General features: G+C 44.3%; 1 long non-coding RNA gene across 1 annotated transcript; it reads left to right on the top strand.

Annotated features, from left to right (window-relative positions):
• Positions 1 to 4,084: 4,084 nt before the first annotated feature.
• On the top strand, positions 4,085 to 17,447 carry LOC147056195 (uncharacterized). Its single transcript, XR_015066454.1, has 3 exons — positions 4,085 to 4,599; positions 4,779 to 4,833; positions 10,299 to 17,447. It is a non-coding gene; the product is annotated as an uncharacterized LOC147056195 (long non-coding RNA).
• The last annotated feature ends 2,597 nt before the right edge of the window (positions 17,448 to 20,044 follow it).

The following is a 20,044-nucleotide window of genomic DNA, read 5'->3' as shown; positions in this document are numbered from 1 at the left end:
CTTGCTACCCACAGTCAGATTTGGTGGTGGTTTCATCATCCCGTGGGGCTGTGTGGCCAGTGCAAGTACTGGCAATCTTGTTAAAGTTGAAGGTCGCATGGATTCAAGTATCAGCAAATTCTTGTAAACAATGTTCAAGAATCAGTGACAAAGTTGAAGTCGTGCAGGGGCTGGATACCTCAACAAGACAACGACCCCAAACCAAACACTGCTCAAATTCTACCAAGACATTTATCCAGAGGAACAAGTACAACGTTCTGGAATGGCCATCTCAGTCCCCAGACCTGAATATTATGAAAATTTGTGGTGTGATTTAAAGCAGGCTGTCCATGCTCGGAAACCATCAAACCTGACAGAACTGGAGATATTTTGTCAAGAAGAATGGTCAAAAATACCTTCAACCAAAATCCAAACTCTCATTGGAAGCTATAGGAAGTGTTTAGAGGCTGTTATTTCTCCAAATGGAGGATCTACTAAATGTTGATGTCATTTGTCTGTTGGGGTGCCCAAATTTATGCACCTGCCTACTTTTGTTTGGGTAACGATTGCTCACTTTCTGTAAATCATATTAACTTCATCTCACTTCTCAAATATCCCTGATTTTGTCTGCTATACAATACATTTAACTGAAATTGCTGATCCGAACAACCAATGATTTATAAAAGAAAATCTTGAAAATGATCAGGGGTACCCAAACCTTTGCAAATGACTGTATACACCACCCACCTCACCCGCAAGGCAATCACTATTGTTGGGGATGCAAGCCATCCTGCCCACAACCTATTCAGCCCCCTGTCCTCTGGGAGGAGGTACAGGAGCCTATGTTTCCGCACCACCAAACTCAAAAACAACTTTGTCCACCAGGCTATAAGGATGTTTAACTCTCTCCCCTCAGGTCCATCAAGGCTGTCATGAAGCTGAGGAACTGTCTTCACTACTTTATTTTATTATTGTATTTATTAATATTATACTATTTATCATCGAATGTCATGCACTGTCTCTCTTACTACATTACTGAATGTTGTGCACTTTGTTATTTTAGTCCTTGTTGCTAAACTCTCATCACGGGCACTTTATTTGACTAATGTCACTGGAGTATTAGGTTGGACTTAGCATTAGGTGAACTCAGCTTTGTATATAGAGCCACCTCATCTGGCTCCTCTCAACGTGGAGGAGCAGCGGCTCTACTCCAAGTCTCTCCCAGATGACCGAGCTTCTCACCTTATCTCTAAGGGAGAGCCCGGACACCCTGCGGAGGAAACTCATTTCGGCTGCTTGTATCCGGGATCTTGTTCTTTCGATCACGAGCTATGGGTTGTGACCATAGGTGAGGGTAGGAGTGGTAGCTCGACCAGTAAATTGAGAGCTTTGCCTTTTGGGCTCAGCTCTCTCTTCACCATGACGGATCAGTACAGGGTCTGCATTACAGCAATCCGCCTGTCGATCTCACGCTCCATCCTGCCCTCGCTTGCGAACAAGACCCCAAGATACTTGAACTCCTCCACTTGGAGCAGAATCTCATCCCCGATCCAAAGAGGGCATTCCACCTTTTTATGACTGAGGACCATGGACTCAGATTTGGAGGTGCTGATCCTCATTCTGACCGCTTCACACTCAGCTGCGAACCGCTCCAGTGAGTGCTGGAGATCATGGCTTGAAGAAGCCAACAGCACCACGTTGTCTGCAAAAACCAGAGATGCAACGAAAAAGGGCAGCCTTGGCGCAGTCCAACCCTGACTGGGAACGAATCTAACTTACTGCTGGAAATGCGGACCAAACTCTGGCATCATACAGGGACTGAACTGCCCTTATCGGTTGGCTCGGCACCCCGTACTCCCAAAGCACCCTCCACAGAAGGAACCAGAGGAACACGGCCGAACGCCTTCTCCAAGTACACTGCCAAGGGTATAGAGCTGATCCACTGTTCCATGGCCAGGACGAAAACCACACTGCTCCTCCTGAATCCGAGATTCGACCTCCCGCGGACATTCCTCTCCAGCCCCCCTGTATAGACCTTACCAGGGAGGCTGAGGAGTGTGGATTCCTCTGTAGTGGGAGCACACCTTCCAGTCCCCCTTCTTAAAGAGTGGAACCACCACCCTAGTCTGCCAATCCAGAGGCACCGTCCCCGATGTTCACGAAATGCTGTAGAGGCGTGTCAGCCATGACAGCCCCACAACATCTAGAGCCTTTAAAAACTCCGGGCGGATCTCATCCACCCCTGGGGCCTTGCCCCCGAGGAGTTTTTTAACTACCTCAGTGACTTTGATCGCAGAGATTGGAGAGTCCACTTCAGAGTCTCCAGGCCCTGCTTCCACAATGGAAGGCGTGTCGGTGGAATTGAGAAGGTCTTCGAAGTATTCTCCCCACCGACTCACGGCGTCCTAAGTCGAGGTCAGCAGCACGCCATCTCCACTGTAAACAGTATTGATGGTGCACTGCTTCCCCCTCCTGAGACGCCGGATTTTGGACCAGAATTTCCTCGAAGCCGTCCGGAAGTTGTTCTCCATGGCCTCGCCGAATTCCTCCCACGCCTGGGTTTTTGCCTCAGCAACCGCCGAAGCCACGTTCCACTTGGCCTTGTACCTGTCGGCTGCCTCCCGAGTCCCACAGGCAAAAATGGCCAGATAGGAGTCCTTCTTCAGCTTGACGGCATCCCTTACCGCCGGTGTCCACCAGCGAGTTTGGGGATTGCCGACACGACAGGCACCGACGACCTTACGGCCACAGCTCCGGTCATCCGCCTCAACAATGGAAGCACGGAACATGGTCCAGTCGGACTCAATGTCCCCCGCCTCCTCTGGGATGTGGGAAAAGCTCTGCCGGAGGCCGGAGTTGAAGCTCCGCGTTACAGGGGATTATATGTGTTGCACAGCAGCTTTGGCCCATCATTGTCATCTGTGTTACACTCCCAACCCTCATGAGGATAATAATTTCAGAGGATTAATGAATGTTTAAAAAAAAAAAAAAAAACTTATTGTCGCATGATCTATTTATTTGGAAAATGTGGGATCATTGTTCTAATTGTAATCTTGTACAATTTGTACTCGTTGCAAAGATGCACTGAGACACTGGAGACATGTATTACATTGTATGACATTTGCAATTTGATATCAATGACTAATGTCATTCTGTTGTGAATGATTGCATAAAGTTTTGGAAATCTGTCCATCCTATTTCTGTTTCAAGAAATGAGCCATGCCAATGAAGTATAACTGCTAACTAGTAACTATCGGAATACATTTTTAAAGTAATTCTCCCAACTCTGGTGGTACTGTAAGGGCTGTGTGTGGATAAGGACCCAAATGCATGGAAGCAGGAGGTGTTCAAAATTAAATTGTAATGAATTTAAAAAAAACAACAAGGTGAACAAGGTACTACTGTGTTACTGTACAAAACAAACATAAGTCTGTAACAGAAAACAAAGTATTAAAACAAAATACAAGCAAAAGGAGTTGGACTTTAACTGGGCAGCAGACAAAACTACAGCAGCAAGACGTGACACAGACGAGATGTGATGCAAACAATGATAAATACAAATAAATACAAACCTAAATACAAACAAACGAATGAGACAACAACAAAAACCTAGACAAGTCACAAAGCGGAGGAGCAAGCAGATTTAGTAACATGTGGGATTGGATAATTGAACACAATAACCTAATGGGACACACTGAGCGCAGGAACACAAATTGATAGCAGGACACAAGGAAAACAAACTTGAGACTAGATAAAATGTGAATCAAACACAGATCATGAGAGGAACATTACATACAGTTTGGTTTGTTCTAACAAGCATGATTACACGTCAGTGGCCACTCAAGCCTAGCATCTTTTTAGTTACTAATCCACTGAGTGAATTTGTATGGCAAGTGAGGGGGTTATGTTTTAACAGGCAAACCCACACTGGCTGACTGTTTGCGATGAACAAACTTTCCACTTCTTGGCACACACAGAGTGTGTGTGTGTTTGTGTGTGTGAGTGCGTGCGTACGTGTGCGAATGCGTGTGATCGTAAGCTAAGTAAACTCCATCGTGGTCCAGGCCCAAAATGAATGAAAGTGCTCTTTGTCAGGCAAGGTTGAGGAAGCAGAGTGGGTGGGGCAGGGACTAGCCAGTCTGGAACAAACATGAATGTACCCTCAGTTCCCTCAGACATTGCACGTCTCTGATGACTTTCACAGAGCCACTAGAAGAGAGGAGGTGGACCTCAATGTCGATGAAGGAGGGGCAGGAGTGTGACGGGTATCAATCCGTTCATTGGAAGTGAGGGGTTGGGTTTAGTCATACAATCAGTCAGCTTATTGGAACACCAGTAATTTTTTATCCTCCTACCCAGCATGTAGATTTTGGAAAACACTAGGGCTTCAGCTCTCTCAGTCTCCCCAGACCATGGGAGCAGAGAAGAGACCTAAGCGTTCTCATATACTTCAGCCCATCTGACTTTCCTAAGGGCCTCTTTTGGCATTCAGATGTCAATCTTGAGACTCTGAGGTTTCGATGGCTTTTTGAGTGAGTTTTACTTTTTGATTCTTGTGTTATTTAATTTTTCGTAACTTTTTCCGCATCATTTCCTCAACCGAGAAGACAGATTATTAGAGTGAGTGTAAGTTTGACTGTTTTATTTTTGTATTGCTTAATTTTTTTTCTCAGCTTGTACACTGTACTAGAATCTGGCAACCCTGTAATTGTGGGATAATTCACCTCAGAAAAGTGAAAGAGTGAGATACAGAAATATACCCTTATTGGAAATGGGTTTTTTTTCTATCTCTCCCTCAGCTGTCTGGTGCTTCTATGGAAAAGGACCCTCTTGTCTCATTGCCTCTTGGATGGGGTATGTTTCCTTCTTTTAAGTTTCAAGCCAAATTTTTATTTGGATATTTAGCATTTTTCTGAGTACAATAAACAAACCTCCACTATATTGCGGATGAGTTTCCCTGGTATTTCCCACTTTTTAAAATTGTATTCATATTTCTATTTAACCACTAAAATATAAATAAACCATCCCAAATTCTGAATCTAAGCTGTTTTTCCTCAATCACCTTGAACATCAAACAGTCTACATAGATGGATGACTAAATGGTTGAGGCAAAAATAGATGGATTGCCGTAACCTTACAATATGAATTAGCCCCAACAAAACTTTGAGCCCATGAACTTCCAAACATTATCGGAAAATACTATTGTTGGGACTCTATATTTTCCAGCATTTTCTCAAATGGCCGTAACATTAAGGGCCGTATTTTCATGCTGGGTGCTAGTCTAGTGCAAAGCGCAAACTTTCTGTCACCGAATTCAGGTGCGTCGCGGGTGAGGCTCCTTTATACACAACATGGCTACTTACATGCAAAACTTCACCTTGTGCTAGCTCAAAAATCAAGTTACTATCGTTTTTGTCATATGGGCGCCTACCAAAATAGGGCCCTAAATCTTATGTCGCACATTCATGCATGAATGTTTCTGAAAGATTCCATCTCATTCACGTTTCATGTTGTGCAGTCGCAAAGGCATGAGGTTCATTTGAGGATGGGAAAGGTGGGGAGTGTGCCCCCACAAAGGTGATTTTACTCCTACACATGCACACACCACACACACGCACACACACACCTAAGCTACATATGTTACACATGCACGCACACACACACACACTCACACACACACACACACACACACACACACACACACACACACACACACACACACACACACTCGCACACGTGGGCGATACACACACAGAAATCACAAGTTCAAATTTATTTTCATGCATTCCCTGGGATGGCAAGTTCTATGGGTAAGGACTGTTGGCCAAAGTCCTTATAGCTGAATCCTATGCAATAAAAAGTCTCAGTATTTACCATTTCAATGCCGTTTTCTTAGAAATAACAGTCTAAATTTAGCTAGCAAGCACAAGAAGTGTTACATGACGTGCTTATTACTTTGTCAGTAATAAGGGGTCAAGTTAGGAACGTTCTCGTCGTGACCCTGTTAATCTGTAAGGAGACCAATCCTAACATTACACGCCAAAAACAGTCCAACCAATTGCAATCTTGTGGGTGGTAAAAGGATAAACCCTCGGACCACTGATAACATGAATATCTGTAAAACGTTGCAATGGAGGTGGCAGTTGCTAAAATCACTTCTGATGTTTAAGCATTTTGGAATTAAACTCATTCCTGTCACACTGTCCCAGTTTTTATTCTATTGTACACATGTTCTCATCTGTGTTTACTTCCCTTAGACTTGATTTTAGTAATTGTAGTGGGTTTCTTCTGTAGCCTCAGCTTCCTTCTGGAAGGGCCGCCGAGCACATCTGACTTGAGGAGGGAAAAAACTTCTGGGACACTCGATTGAAAAAACATTTTGTTCTTCTCAATACTTGCTGATGCTATTCAAAGTGTCTTTCCCCCCCAAAATGACGCGCCGTTCACAGGGTCCCTAATTTATACATCCTTGATAATTTTTTATCTTGTCCAGCTGTTCACATTCCTCTACAGAATGAGCACCATCCAATATTTTTTTTAGGAAGCGCATCCTTCACCTTCCCTTCTTATGAGGCCCAACGTCCATACGGTTTGTGCAATCTTCAGGCACTATACCTTGAGCAATCTGATTCATTCTGAGTTTTATGTAACCATTTTGGTACTAGGCATGTATAGCTATATGGCATGTATAGATATATTCATAATATAAAATATGAATTATTTTATAATTCCACCGTGAGTCGTCACCTTATCGTGGTGGAGGGGTTTGCGTGCCCCTATGATCCTAGGAGCCATGTTGTCTGGGGCTTCATGCCCCTGGTAGGGTCACCCATGGCAGAAGGGTCCTAGGTGAGGGGCCAGACAAAGCACGGCTCAGAAGACCCCTTATGAGGAATACAATAAATGGATGTCGTTTTCCCTCGCCCGGACGCGGGTCACCGGGCCCCTCTCTGGAGCCAGGCCTGGAGGTGGGGCTCGAAGGCGAGCGCCTGGTGGCCGGGCCTTCGCTCATGGGGTCCGGTCGAGCATAGCCCGAAAAGAAAACGTGGGTCCCCCTTCCAATGGGCTCACCACCTATAGGAGGGGCCAAAGGGGTCGGGTGCATAGTGAGCTGGGCGGCGGCCAAAGGCGGGGACCTTGGCGGTCCGATCCCCGGCTGCAGAGGCTGGCTCTAGGGACATGGAATGTCACCTCTCTGGCTGGAAAGGAGCCCGAGCTGGTGTGCGAGGCAGAAAAGTTCCGACTAGACATAGTCGGACTTGCCTCCACACATAGTTTGGGCTCTGGTACAAACCCTCTCGAGAGGGACTGGACTCTCTTCCACTCTGGAATTGCCCACGGTGAGAGGCGTCGAGCAGGTGTTGGCATACTTATTGCCCCCCGGCTGGGCGCCTGCACATTGGGGTTCACCCCGGTGAGCGAGAGGGTAGCCTCCCTCCGCCTTCGGGTGGGGGGGACGGGTCCTGACTGTTGTTTGTGTCTATGCACCGAACGGCAGCTCAGAGTACCCACCCTTCTTAGAGTCCCTGGAGGAAGTGCTGGAGAGCGCCCCTTCTGGGGACTCCATCGTTCTACTGGGTGACTTCAATGCTCACGTGGGCAATGACAGTGAGACCTGGAAGGGCGTGATTGGGAGGAACGGCCCCCCCGATCTGAACCCGAGCGGTGTTCTATTGTTGGAATTCTGTGCTCGACGCGGATTTTCTATAATGAACACCATGTTCAAGCATAAGGGTGTCCATGTGTGCACTTGGCACCAGGACACCCTAGGCCGCAGTTCGTTGATCGACCTTGTAGTCGTGTCATCGAATTTGCGGCCGCATGTTTTGGACACTCGGTGAAGAGAGGGGCGGAGCTGTCAACTGATCATCACCTGGTGGTGGGTTGGCTCCGATGATGGGGGAAGATGCCGGTCGAACCTGGCAGGCCCAAACGCTCTGTGAGGGTCTGCTGGGAACGTCTGTCAGAATCCCCTGTCAGGAAGAGCTTCAACTCTCACCTCCGGCAGAGCTTTTTCCACGTCCCGGGGGAGGCGGGGGACATTGAGTCCGAGTGGACCTTGTTCCGCGCCTCCATTGTTGAGGCAGCCGACCGGAGCTGTGGCCGTAAGGTTGTTGGTGCCTGTCGTGGCGGCAATCCCCGAACCCGGTGGTGGACACCAGCGGTAAGGGATGCCGTCAAGCTGAAGAAGGAGTCCTATAGGGCCTTTTTGGCCTGCGGGACTCCAGAGGCAGCTGACAGGTACCGGATGGCCAAGCGGAACGCGGCTTTGGCGGTTGCTGAGGCAAAAACCCGGGCGTGGGAGGAGTTTGGCGAGGCCATGGAGAATGACTTCCGGACGGCTTCGAGGAAATTCTGGCCCACCATCCGGCGTCTCAGGAGGGGGAAGCAGTGCACGGTCAACACTGTTTACAGTGGAGATGGTGTGCTGCTGACCTCGACTCGGGATGTCGTGAGTCGGTGGGGGGAATACTTCGAAGACCTCCTCAATTCCACCGACACACCTTCCATTGTGGAAGCAGGGCCTGGGGACTCTGAGGCGGACTCTCCAATCTCGGAGGTCGAAGTCACTGAGGTAGTTAAAAAACTCCTCGGTGGCAAGGCCCCGGGGGTGGATGAGATCCGCCCGGAGTTCTTAAAGGCTCTGGATGTTGTGGGGCTGTCATGGCTGACACGCCTCTACAGCCGCAAAGTTAGCCGCAAAAGGAGCTGCTCAGGGACCGCACAATCTCATGGAGGGGGTGAGAGGTATTGCCCATGATGGATGGATGAATGGATGGATGGATGGATGGACGGACGGATGGACGGACGGACAGACGAGTGGGCGGACTGATGGATGGCTGTGAGGATGGATGGATGGATGAATGTAAGGATGGATGGACGGTTGGGCGGGCAGATTTTCTTCCAGTGGGTTAAGCAGATTTACCTCATATTACATCAGATAAGTGTTTCGGCAACCATGATATTGCCACACAAGAGTTTTTGCAAAAAGCTGTTTCTGTGGCATCACTCTGTTTGCCAAGAAAACAACTTGTGAGGGTCCTGACATGCACAAAACTTGTAAAACTTGGCAAAAGCTTCGTAAAACTTGGCAAACTGGTAACAACATCTATAGGATATATTTATTGTACAAATTTTCAAAAATGGCTCAGTAGCTCCCCCTTCAAAAGTTCAACAAAGCAGCCCCGTTTGTATGTCTCAGAGATCTACAAAAATCTGAAAACAGCCCGAGACCATAAAGAAACTGTAAAACCTAAACCGAATCTGGCCGCTTTTTTGGTCTTTCATAGAGGTCACATTTTAAACTCCTACAAGAAGTCGCTCTTGAAACTAGGGTTTTCACGTTATTTTTCAAGACAACAAGGCAAAGCTAGTTGTACTAAGTTCATTCTGTTTCCTTTTTTCAATCACTTTTTGGTTCTTTTATCACAAACAGGGTATTTTAGGTTGCATTACCTGACATGTTTCGGCATGAACTTCCGCCTTCATCAGAGTGTCACTGCTGTAATTGTGACGCGTCTTTATCAGCCGCTTATTTTGCTTCGGCTAGAGATGTTCAGGATATATAAGAAAAGCTTTTCATTTTAACCAATACACTTACCATGGTGACGCACTGTTTGCTAAGATTTTGATGGTTTTAACATTTGTAAAACCATATGAAACCTGGCTTACACATCACAGAAATAATCACTATTTCATAAGTTTCTTGTGCTATTTGAAAAAAAAAAAAAAAAGCTTATTTGTACCTCTGCACATTTTTAACAAAGCAGCCCCAATTGAACATTTCACCAAAATCTATCAAAATTTAGAGGCATGTGAACAGCCCAAGACATCAAAGGTCTCTGGAGCCCTACGCTAAACCCAAAAGGAATTCAACCATTTTTGGTTTCCTTTCCAATTTTGCCTCTTATTTGCCCTTTTGATAGCTCATGTTTATTTAAAGTGGCCTTTTTTTATGTACTTTCCAATGTACAATATATATATATTTTTTAGATGAGCTAGCATCTCACTGTGCTAGTAACCAATGTTGCCAGGGTTGTGAAGGCCTTTTATAGCTACTCGTTGCTTTCATTGTTTTTCTTTTTTAACCAGTTGTACACTTGTTTCACACTGTAGTTTGACTATTTTTTCCAGGAAGAAAAGGGAAAAAAAACCCAGCCTTACACAAACTCTTTGATGATATGCATTTTATTGCAGACAGCACCACTGAATATTTAAGGAAATAAAAAAGAATTCTTAATAATTTTGACTGCAAAGTAAAGCATGTTAAAATATATTTTTCTTAACCGTGCTTTGCTTTTTTTTTTTTTTTTTTTCAGTCCAATGCATGCCAAGGCATGTGAAGACCTCAGTGTCCACACAGATGATTTTTGAAGAATCATTTCAGCAGGTGCTGATCATGCTTGCCACAAATGAATACACACATATCGCTGACATCATATATAATTACAGTGATCCTTCGCCACTTCGTACCTCACCTTTCACGAATGCGCTAATTCGGGCGGAGAGAACGACGTTTAAATACACGCTGATATGTGCAACACGGACTGATTATTGAGAGCATCCGAAAAGGGTTAAAGGGGAAAAGAGTGTCTAGAACGCCAGCAGGGCGGGTGCACGAGGCGACTCACGAACCGGTCAGCGGGCTCGCGTCGTTGTGGCATCTCGTCACATGGCAGATCAGATCACAGGAATCAGGTGTCAGGCGTGCGTGTGACAAGGCAGGCAACCAGCTAGGTGTACCCCTACACAGCGGATCAGGCAAACGCGTAAGCCGGCCAGCAGGGCGAGACCAGAGACGTAACACATCCGCACACGAGGAAAAATTTTACTGCCGTGCAGAAAGAGGCGGGGCAGCGACAATGAGTGCTCATAGCACTGGGCGTGCCTCTGAGCAGTGTGGATCATAGAGTGCAGGGCGCGTGGCTAGTTGCCTCACACGTAGGAAAAAAGCGCTGCTGTCCAGGGGTCGGGACAATGACAATGAGCCCTGATAGCGTGGGGCGTGCCTCTGAGCAATGTAGGAAAAAAGCACTGCCGTCCAGGAGTCGGGAGAGCGTCCATGAGCGCTGATAGCGCCAGCCGTTCCTCTGCACAAAGTGCGTCACTGCGGACGTGACAGAGTTCAAGCGCAGAGGCGGCAGCCGGACACGCGAAGGAAGGAGCAGCAACAGGTGCAGTAGGAGTCGGGACACGTGACAATATCACATCTTTTTTTTTTTTTTTTACTGTAAATGTACAATTCATGCACAGAAAAGTTTGGGAATGTTCATTGGCGGAATGGGAAATGTTTATGTAGCGTAAAGGTATCGGGGAGGGTTTAAAAAGCCTTAATATTGTGTACTGGACCACAATGTTCTTACATGTGATTCGTGTGCAACCGTGACTTAGAAACACTACGTCTTGGAAATTTCTACACAGTCGAGTTTAATTTTTAAATAAGAGTAAACAAAATATACCATTTCTACATTGCAGATTTTTGTGTTCTGGAACGAAACTCCCGCAAAAAAAAAAAAAAAAGGGAATCACGGTATTTGGTAAATTTAATTTTTCAAAAATCTTGTTCAGACCACTTGTGTGGGTTTTATTTTCATGAGTCCAATATTAAGTATTTATGGCTTACTTGCTTTCATGATGCGATGTTAATTGTATAAGCCAGGGGTGGGCAATTATTTTTTCCATGGGGCCACATGAGAAACTGAAAATATTGTGGAGGGCCGGCCAAAAGGCTGAACTCAATTCTTCATATTATTAATTGCATTTCTTTATAAAAAGCACATTATTTTTGACAAGCTGGTAACAGTATATATCATAATTAAGTAATGAAAAAGTGAGTTTTCCTTGCAAAAAATGTCATTTATTCAATCAAATTCCCCCAAAACAATGGTAAACAAAATGTGAACGTTTTTTACTATCTGTGACATTTATCCAATAAACTTGGATGCAGGCAATCAGGTAATCAATATCTCTGAAGAAAAGCATGTAATTAAATAATTAAATCACTAAAACAACATAATAAAAACACACTAAACATGCAAATAAAAATAACCACACTACAATCAAAATCGTCTTTAAACACGGCGATCTGCTCCCCGCAAACTAAACACACGGCTTTACCTCCGACTTCAGTAAATAAATACTTAGCAGTCCAGTTTCTGTTGAAAACCCTGCATTCGGCATCTACCTTTTTTAGCAGCGGGCATTTCTGAGGGCTTAAGTCTTGTGACTTGCTAGCGACAATGATCCAATCATGCGCACGTCTCGCACGCCTTGATATACGTATTGCGTCATCATGTACGTGAATAAAGAACAACTTCAAAATAAAAGCAACGCAGCTTCAGTCCATGCATCAAGTAAAATAAGAAAATATGTTTATTTTGTCATTTCCAATAAACCTTACACGGGCCAGTCAAAGTCAACCAAAGGGCCGTATGTGGCCCGCGGGCCGTACAATGCCTAGGTCTGGTATAAGGCATACATTTCAAGGTACAAGGATTCGCCTTAAGCCAGCAATATTTAAAATGGTTTGAGTTCATTGTTTTCTTGTTGAACTTTGCAAGGTAGATCATTTGTGATTCACTAAAAATGTATAATCTATTATGTGCATCATTAGATCAATGCGTGTGAATTCATATGACCTTCATCAGAGACTTTACATCAACATGAGAGGAAAGGAATGCCTTGATTACTGTGGCAGTGCCAGGTCGGAGTTAATGATGTTGTTAAAATAGTCTTTTTGGCACGAGCAGTATGCAATTGAGCCATAAAGATTATTTCGTCATTATTGGGGCGAGAGAGCTCTTTATGAGAGCATGAGTGAAATGTTTAAATCTCACCATCAGTTAATATTTTCGGTCTTCAGTCATCAACCCAGCCCATTGTCTTCCTCATTGTGTTTGTTTGGTTATTAATTAATTGATGAATTTGTTGATTTTTTTATGTTGTTGGTGCGTCAATTGTTCATCTGTTTTTACATTGTGTCTCTGTCTCCGGTGTCACGTCAGTGGTTTTACCCTATGGTAGGTGACATCATGCTGTTCTACCACAGGGTAGAACCACGGACGGGTTGCTGGGAGGTGTCTGCGTCTGCCCGTCAACCCATATACTATCTATTTCTTCTTATATGTGTTAAGGGACAGGGATAGAGTTTTTGGTGTTGGTTCTGGTGTTGCAGCTGGTGGTGGTACTTCTGGTGTGCCTTTGCGCTCTCTAGCATGCATCTTTGTACTGCTTCACTGTTTGTTGGCTTCTTTTAAGGTCTGTTGTATTCCTAAATGTACATCTCAAACATGTTTCTATATTGTACAGTATATGTGTCTACACATAGGATGATCATGATCAATACAATCACATCAATTGAAAATGGGAATGTAAGGGAGATTGTCCTAATCAGAATGCTACGAAACCTTTTTGGGCAAAGAAAGCTTTATTGCAGGTGTTACACAATGTGTCTGAATTTAACGGGCTTGTATGAAAAGGCTTTAAATCATTTGTTCAGCTATTTTGACCAAATTACAAACATTGTTGTCCATCCTTATAAATATTTGTTTTGCAGATGCTCCACCGGTTCTTAAAAAGGTTGTGGCCAGGGGATGACGGTGGCCACACCATGAATTTAATCCCTACATATGCATAGCAGCTACAGCTTCAATGGTATTTTCTGCAGTGTGGAATGGTGCATCATCTTTCATGAGATTTATTTTAATGCAGAAAACATGTTTCTTATCAATTAGAAATTTCAGATGCTTTTTATTTCGACAATTTTGTCAATCCATCCTTTTTCTTAACTGCTTTTCCTCATAAGCGTCGCAGCCGTGCTGGAGCTTATCCCGGGTCCCCTCTGGCAGTAGGAGGGGGACACCCTGAACTGGTTGCCAGACAATCGTCGGGCACACATAGACCCTAACCCTTTGCATTCACAATCACGGCAACGGGCAATTTGGAATGGTGAATGATCCTACCATGCATGTCTTTGAAATGTGGGAGAAAACTGGAGTATGGGAGGAAACCCATGCAGACACGGAGAGAACATGCAAACTCCACACAGGAAGGTCAGAGTTGGAATCGAACTCACAACCGCCTCACTTTATAGAGTATAAAATTAATTAGTGACTAATTGTATTTGTAAATTAGTCTTTTAGGACTGACATAAATACAGCTCTATTGCTCTCTAAGGCACACCCAAATTATTTAACTGTACAGTCATTTTCTAGAAATGCCTAGTATTTTAAGAGGGGCCCAGACATGAAACTCTCCTTAGTTGAGGTTTATGATAATGAATATGTAATTCCCAGCCCAACTAAGTTCCCAAAGTTCACAAAAACAACCTGTTCCCCTTGGATATGGGGTTTTGTATCAACATAGCTCAAACAGCACTATAAAATGGGTTGTTTTAGTGGATCGGTTTTGTATGTAACTAACCCCATCTTCTCTGTATTATTCATTACTAACTCAGCGTGAACTGCACCCTCACAATTTTGACCCATCTCCCCTCTGATGTTTTAACACAGACAACTGTGTAGGTCTGCAGCACAACAACAAGAAAGCCAGGAAAGAAACCATAGGAACTGATCTGTACCACGGTGCAGCAAGGATAATAAAAACCTCTTTCCTTTTCCTACATCCAAACCACACAAAGGATTGACGTTAGAGTTTATTTATGGCCCAAAAACTCGCAAAATGTGTTAATTTGTGGCAAGCATTTTACTGATGACTGTTCCAGCAATTTGGGACAATAGAAATATGTATTATCATGGCACTTTTCACTTACGTCAGGATCAATACCAACTCTCGTTAAAACAGCAAGTAACCCTGTTAAATTAAGTCAATTTTGGGGGTAATTTCCTTCAGTATGTGATACATTGTGGCCTTCTTTGATTTGTTAGCTTCCCAGCGAACGACCCGATTGATCTATCAATGATATCAGCTCAAAGCATGAGTAAGTCACACACAACCATTCCAATATGTCCTGCAGTAGTCGACGAGTTCCTTCCTCTTCTGGTGCCTCATCGCGTGGGTCGGATTCTGGATCGTGCTGAAATGCACATTCTGTATCTTTGTCAACTCTCACATCAGCGGCACGTCAACTAATTTCGCAATGCGATGCAATTGGCCTGAGGCAATTACCAGGCGGTGTGGTATATTTTCTTTAAGAGGTGAGTCTGTCCCAATTCCCATCTAGACAAGGCTGGTTGTTGATGCAAAATACTTTCTCTGACAAAGCCATTTGTGGTGAGATAAAGATTGTATTTTATTCACATGCTAATGTCTCCCATTGCCTGCTGTCTGCACATGCGTGTTTGCGATGCGTGAAAGCGTCTCCTTCTCCTGTCCCTGTCCTCTTAAAGGGAGCAGCCTGTATATTCAAATTAACAGGCTGTGTCCTTCGAAGGCCGTTTTTAGGCTGCGTGAGGTCATTTACGGTGCGACTCGACAGCACGTCACATGACACATGAATGCAGCCATGAAACTGGTCTTTGTTTCCATGTAATAGAAAACAATCCATCTTATTATTACTTTTTGAAATATGTAGGAACTCAACATATATTGTATTTTCTGGACTATAAGCCGCTATTTTGTCCACAAGCTCTGAACCCTGCGTCTTGTCGTCCGGTGTGGCGTGTCTATCAATTTTTCATGATTTTTGTGATGTATAATACACTCGTGAGTATAACATTGGTGGAACACTGTTGTGCGGCACCGCTTTGCTTGGCGGAGGAATATGTGCCCAGACACACTGTTAGTGAGAAGAGTGGTGTGTTGATCATATGTTCGTCCGCCAGGCAAATCGTGTCGCACAAGTGACGTGAACAAGAGACAGAACGAGATCAAGACGGACATTACTGGAGAAAATAACCTTTTACACACAAATCCTCATTATGGTGGACAAAAGAAATGCATATGATGCTGCTTTTAAGTTAAAGGCAGTCGATTGGCTCTTAACAAAGGAAATAGCCACGAGAGGACACTGGGCTATTGTTAATGATATCGTGTTGCGTCACACTTTTCAGTATTTTTTTCCCGGTCATGTGCTTTGCGCGTAGCTCGTATTGCATTGCCAGCTTTACCCCTGTAAGTGGTCCCATTTTATTTATTATTAGTTGTGTGTTGCTAGTTATCCCTGCACTTTAGGTTTATTATGGTCATTGGTGAGATTTTTACAAGTTTGTATGTTTGCAGAGCTCCTTCATCTCTGTCAATAAACGTTATGTTAATAAAATGTCATGAATGAGTGGAGCAGGGGGACCAAATGCAGCTTGGACCAGGGTTTATTGAAGGGAAGGGAGGTGGTTGAACAAAGACACAAGCAGGACAGAGACTCACGGACAGCAGACAGGCAAACAGAAGTCCACTCGGACACGGAACATATTCTGACCGTGAGCCTCCACACAAGACCGGGGAAAAATGAACGACCAGGACAGGAACACTAGGTGCGGACACGGACAGACACCAACAGTAGACACCGACAGGGAGAAACACACTGGCAGGGTTTAAATACATATATGGGATAAAAAAAGGGAGCAGGTGACAGACAATACAGTAATGAAGGGGTCTGGCTGAGGGAAGCTGCCGGCTGCGTGTCCTATGGCACGGACGTGACATAAAAGATATGCGTCCCCAAAGAACCATCTCTTTCCTGACAATCCTCTTTGTGTATATTGTCTTACAAATAGTAATGAAACCAATTAAAATTAAACCCACCTGCGGCTTATAGTCCAGTGCAGTTTATATATGAACAAAACAAGATTTGCCCCTAATTTTAGCTTGTGCGGTATATAATCAAGTGCGAATTATACTCCAGAAATTACAGTAACCACAACTGGTTACAATATGGTGTCAAACATAAAGATCTCAAGCATAAAGTACTCAAATACAAGGTTTTGCGTGCTTTGGAATTCATGGATTGACCAATAGTTACATAAATAAATTTGGTTTGTAGTCAACGTATCGACATTTGTAAACATGTCATTCAGCCAGCTGTATAAGATTCATATTAGAAATGTATCTTTCTTCAGATTAGTTGCATGGATAACACTTAAGTATTTTGATTCACTCGTCTTTTTTACTTCATTGTTAAAAAAGGTATTTAGCGTGACGGCGGCTTTGTAGCAGACTATTGTGATGCCCACATTGCTCCACTTTCTACTACAGCAATGAATTTGACGCCGGTTGACACGCCAACTTGCCCAGCCTGTCGGAAACATAATTGCAGGACAAATCGGGGCACCTTCGGGTGGCTCCGCGTATTAAACGTCAAAGAAGAGGGCAGGATGTCGTAGAAGAAGAGCGAGGCACATTTTCATAGCCTTAACCTACGGCCCATCTCTATGGAAAAGAGTTAGTGAGTTGAAGGACGCTGCCTATAAATTAGTATGCAGCTATTCCGCCTGTCCAAATTTGCCAGGGCTTATGCGGCCAAGGAGGCCGAGCTTCCAGGCCTGCAAAGGACCCAACCTTTGAACTGAAACTTGGAGGACGCAGCCTGTGAATCTGGATGCCGCTACCGTCTTTCCAGCGTGCCCCGGTGGGACATGCCTGGAACACCAGGGTGGCGTCCAGGAGGCATCCTAATCATATGACTGAGCCAACTCGTCAGGCTCCTTTCAATGCTGAGGAGCAGCGACTCGACTCAGAGTCCCTCCCGGATGACCGAGCTTCTCACCCTATCTCTAAGGAAGAGTCCTGACACTTGCAGAGGCAACTTTTGGCAACGACCCATAACTCGTGACCAAAACCACCACGACAGACCGGTACAGAGTCTGTCCCCATTTGGCCCCTCCCACAGGTGTCGAACCTATGGGAAAAGGAACCCACATTGCCTTTTTGGGCTGTGCCTGGCCACTAGACGCTCTCCTTCGAGCCCCACCTCCAGGCCTGGCTCCAGAGGGTGGCCCCGATGACCCACGTCCAGGCAAGAAAAACTAGATCAATTAGTAGCATTGGGTCTTTTGAGTCACCGGCCCCAGACAACTTAGCTCCTATGACTACTATTTTAACGTCCATCCATCCATTCATCCATCCATCCATCCATCAGCCCAATTATCCCAGTTTTTATTTGTCTTGGTTGTATAACTTGTTGATAATGATAATGTACCATAAAATGTGATTTGACTTAAACCTTCAACTACCCCAACAGCTTGTTTGCTGACATCTTCGTGAGTCAGTCATATTTAAAAACGGAAAACAAACGTTTGAACTCAATGCACTTAAAGCTTACGTATCTCATGAATAAATTCTTCTTTTTTACGTTTTACTCATTCAGTTGTGGTCTATATAAAGTGGAACAGCGATGCTTTTGTCTGAATTCCTCGTTTTGATAACATCGTCCCTCTTTTATACTTGTTCTTAGGTGTGACTCAGAGCAAGTCGTTTTGATGTGGTCTCTTTAAATGCAAATGAGATACTTCACACCCCACTCCCTCCAGGCAGCAAGATGTGTGCTTCCCTTTCCGGTCGACATATTTGTAGTTTTTTAGCCAAGGTAGTGTTTACTTGGGCTGCAAACGTTTTGATTGATTAAAAGATGTCAACGGCAGAAGACTTGTGCGTACATACATAACACGGGAAAAATAAATCCCCTCAAAATATTGATGAACACGTTTTGAAAACAGGCACTGCAGTCAAGTTAACCAGTAAGCTAATGCTAGCGTTAGCGAAACGCTAACAAATGCATTTATCACATTATTGTGTTCCCCAAGCATAATACACCACCTTTGATGCAATTAATGTGATACAACTACTCAAAATACACCCGCATGAATTGGAAACAAGAGTGCACAGCTCTAAAATCAGCAGAAAGACTGACGCTAATGCTATGAGAACGAGTGCATCATAGTGTTGGAAGAATTTAGGTGAAGCCTTGGCCAGCCAAACCTTGGGGGCCTCATCTTTTTCGAGTTGAACGCCTTTCCGTTTAATTAAGTTCTTCTTATCTAGTTCCAGGGATGTTCTTTGACCCCCGTCAGTTTTATGTATCCTTCCTGTCTTTATCTTATCTTTTTTTTTTTTTCATTCTGTAAGCGGTCTCTCGCAATGAGCAGAGCTTCTTTGCACAGGCGAAATGTTGTTTAGTTCAAAGGAACTTCATTCCTTTTTGTTAACTGTAGCTTTGATTCACAGATTGTTGTTGATTGGAACTGAAGTACCGTATTTTCCGGACCAAAAGGCGCTTACTGTATTTTAGTGCTTTACTTGGCATATTTAAATACCGTATTTTCCGGACCAAAAGGTGCCCTGGATTATATGGCGCACCTTCAATGAACGGCCCATTTTAAAACTTTGTCCATATATAATGCGCACCAGATTATAAGGCGCATAAAATAGAAGCTATATTGCAACAAACTGCGATTGACTAGGGTTGCGATATGCATCCACTAGCCAATAACCAATGAGCCCTCTGTAAACAACCGCGTTTCTCAAACTATCCAATAAAATGATCAGAACTGACTAAAGTTTGATCTAACACCTTGGTACTGGTTACCTATGTTTTTCCCTTCCATATCGATCCGTAAATTTACTCAAACATTAACAGAGCAGCCGATTTTGACATAAAATGGCCTCGTCCGTATAGCAGCTATCACTATAGCATTAGCCACCCACAAACTCCCATGAGCCTCAGCTCTCAGACTCCCATGAGCCTCAGCAAAGTGTAAACAATCGCGTGTCTCAAACGAGGGCTTAAAAAAATGATCGGAACTGACTAAAGTTTGATCTAACACCTTGGTACTGCTTACCTATGTTTCCCTTCCATATCGATCCGTAAATTTACTCGAAACATTAACAGAGCAGCCTATTTTGACATGAAATAGCCTCACGGGTACAACAGCTATTCAGTAAGGCCCCCTGACCACGGTTGCCGTAATCATGGTAAGCGATGCGACCTTGTAATTTACTAGTTGTACTAAAACGTACTGAAAATTTTGGCAGAGCACTGTGTACAACCAGTATGGATCAACAAATTCATAAATTGATCCATATATGAGCCGCACCAGACTATAAGGCGCACTGTCGGATTTTGAGAAAATTTTAGGTTTTTAAGTGCGCTTTATAGTCCAGAAAATACGGT

The sequence above is a fragment of the Syngnathus leptorhynchus genome, chromosome 6, assembly GCF_054491065.1.
Source record: "Syngnathus leptorhynchus isolate UIUO chromosome 6, UIUO_Slep, whole genome shotgun sequence".
Classification (NCBI taxonomy): Eukaryota; Metazoa; Chordata; class Actinopteri; order Syngnathiformes; family Syngnathidae; genus Syngnathus; species Syngnathus leptorhynchus.
Note: the sequence above shows the minus strand (reverse complement) of the source record. Positions and strands in the feature narration are given on the sequence as shown.